Source organism: Myotis lucifugus, unplaced genomic scaffold (genome assembly GCF_000147115.1).
Source record: "Myotis lucifugus unplaced genomic scaffold, Myoluc2.0 scaffold_8728, whole genome shotgun sequence".
NCBI classification, from domain to species: domain Eukaryota; kingdom Metazoa; phylum Chordata; class Mammalia; order Chiroptera; family Vespertilionidae; genus Myotis; species Myotis lucifugus.
In genome coordinates this window covers 4,131-6,761 of record NW_005879776.1, presented here as the reverse complement: position 1 = coordinate 6,761, position 2,631 = coordinate 4,131, and the positions used below count along the sequence as shown (strand labels likewise).

General features: G+C 42.3%; 1 pseudogene; it reads left to right on the top strand.

The window, feature by feature from the left end:
- Positions 1–6: 6 nt before the first annotated feature.
- Positions 7–1,443, top strand: LOC102435124 (annotated as a pseudogene).
- The last annotated feature ends 1,188 nt before the right edge of the window (positions 1,444–2,631 follow it).

The following is a 2,631-nucleotide window of genomic DNA, read 5'->3' as shown; positions in this document are numbered from 1 at the left end:
GAAATTTTAGTGCTCACCATGCACAGAACACCTGTGTCAAGTGCTAGGGAACATGCATGGAATGCTCCTTCATTCACATTACCTCTGGGTGGGGAGAAAGGAAACACAGAGAAAAATGATAGCTCCTTTGCCACCTGATCAAGGGTAAAGTTGTTTCAAGTATGTGTACTAAATATGAGAAAACAAGGAATAAAGTTTTATGTGGTCATTGCTTTTATCTTCACTTCTCTAAATGGGCATCCGTGATGGTAGAGAGGACTTAGTTTGGACTTAAAGGGATGTGTTGAGATGGGTAAGGAAGACACGGCATTCCATTTCCTAAAGTAAGGTCTGCTGGGAAAGGCAATGGAATTAAAGTCCAGTGTGTGAACTTCCTCTGTGCACACCAAGCACTGTTTTAAGAGCTGTGAGTCTCCCGCCACCATTTTAAATCCAGCTCCATACAGCGCTTCCTGGCACCGACCCTAACCGCGCACCAGCACCCCCAGCCAGGAACTTGGCCACCATGGAGATCAACACGAGCAAGAATCAGCAGGATGACTGTAAAATGTGTACTGGAGACTTGAGCGGGAATACAAGCAAGAAGGATCTGACTGATATTTATCTCGATGTGGGGAAGTTGTAGACTGCACAATTAAAACAGATCCAGTCACCGGAAGGTCAAGGGGCTTTGGATTTGTGCTTTTCAAAAATCCTGCTAGTGTGGATGAGGTTTTGGAACGAAAAGAACACAAACTGGATGGCAAATTGATAGACCCCAAAGGGCCAAAGCTTTAAAAGAGAAGGAGCTCCCAAAACGGTTTTTTGGGGTGGATTGAGCCCAGATTCTTCTGAAGAACAGAATATTTTGGAGCCTTTGGAGGGGTTGAAAATATTGAACTTCCCCGTGGATGCAAAAACAAATGAAGAGGTTTTTGTTTTATCACATGTTCAGCTGAGAACCAGTGAGGAAATTATTAGAAAGCAGCTATCATCCGTTTGGTTCTGGGAAGTATGAAATCAAAGTGCCCAACCAAAAAAAGTATATAGGCAGCAATAATAACAAAGAGGAGGAAGAGAGGCTGCAGCTGGTGGACCAGGTGGTACTAGGGGTCTGGGCTGAGCCCAATAGAGCACTTGGGGCAAGGCCTCTGGAGGGGGTGGCAATCACCACAGCAATTACCAGCCATACTAGAGGAGGACATCGGAGAAAACTGAAGGAGATTGCTAAAGTAACCCATCTTCAGGACAGCATTGAAGATTGGTCTTCTGTTGCTCTAGGTGATTATTTTATTAAAGACTTTCTAGTATTCAAGACACAACTGTATATAGCCAACAACTAGTTTTCTTTGTTTTTACTTTGTCTTTTGCTGTGTTATGATTCAATATGGACTTGTGTTTATACAAGTTTTATTTGTAGATTTCATGTTAAACCTCAAATAAATGCTTCCTTATGTGATTGTTTTTCTGTGTCAGGTACTGGGGGGAAAAAAGAGAGCTGTGAGGGATTCAAAGGATTCAACAGCCTTGCTTTTGAGCTCTGATAAAATTTGCATGTACAAAACAACTAGAGATCAACCTTAAAGTAGTATGTTATGTGCTCCAAACTGGGACTATTATAGGAATTCAGAGAATTTAGTAGATTATGTGCTTCAAAGTGAGAATGTTATAGGAGTTCAGACAAGGAATTAGTATAGCTGGGGCAGATCTGAGTAGCTGACTCTTTTAAGAGGCAAATTGAGAAGAGATTGACTTTAACTGGAATGCAATAATAAAGATAAGATCAAAAAGCTGTGCCGCCAAAACCAGTTTGGCTCAGTGGATAGAGCGTCGGCCTGCGGACTGAAAGGTCCCAGGTTCGATTCCGGTCAAGGGCATGTACCTGGGTTGCGGGCACATCCCCAGTAGGAGATGTGCAGGAGGCAGCTGATCGATGTTTCTAACTCTCTATCTCTCTCCCTTCCTCTCTGTAAAAAATCAATAAAATATATTTAAAAAAAAAAAAAAAGATCAAAAAGCTGTAACTTACGAAGTTTCCCCTCATTCCTGGTCTTTTTTTTTGGTTTTTTTAGTCCTCACCAGAGGATATTTTTCCATTGAATTTTAGGGAGAGTGGACGAGAGAGGGAAAGATAGAAATATTGATTGGTTGCCTCCTGCACGAGACCCGGCCAGGGCCCAGGATGGGAAGGAGCCTGCAACCGAGGTAAATGCCCTTGACCAGAATCGAACCCATGACTCTTCGGTCCACAGGCCGATGCTCTATCCACTGAGCCAAACTGGCCTGGTGCCCTCATTCCTAGTCTTAAATTCTTTTTTAATTTATTGAATTTTTATTTTTATTTCATTTAAAAATGTGTTTTTATTGAGTTTTAGAGAGATAGGAAGGGTGAAGAATAGGGAAAGAGAAACATCCATTGGCTGCCTCCTGCATTGCCTCTACCAGGGATTGAGCCCTCAACCCAGGCATGTGCCCTGACCGAGAATCAAACGCGATCTCTTGGTGCATGGGTCATGCTCAACCACTGAGCCACACTGGATGGGCTTTTTTTTTTTTTTTTTTTTTTTTTTTTTGAGAGAGAGAGAGAAAGGGAAGAGAAAAATGTCTATTTTGTTGTTCCACTTATTCATGCAGTCATTGGTTGCTTCTTGT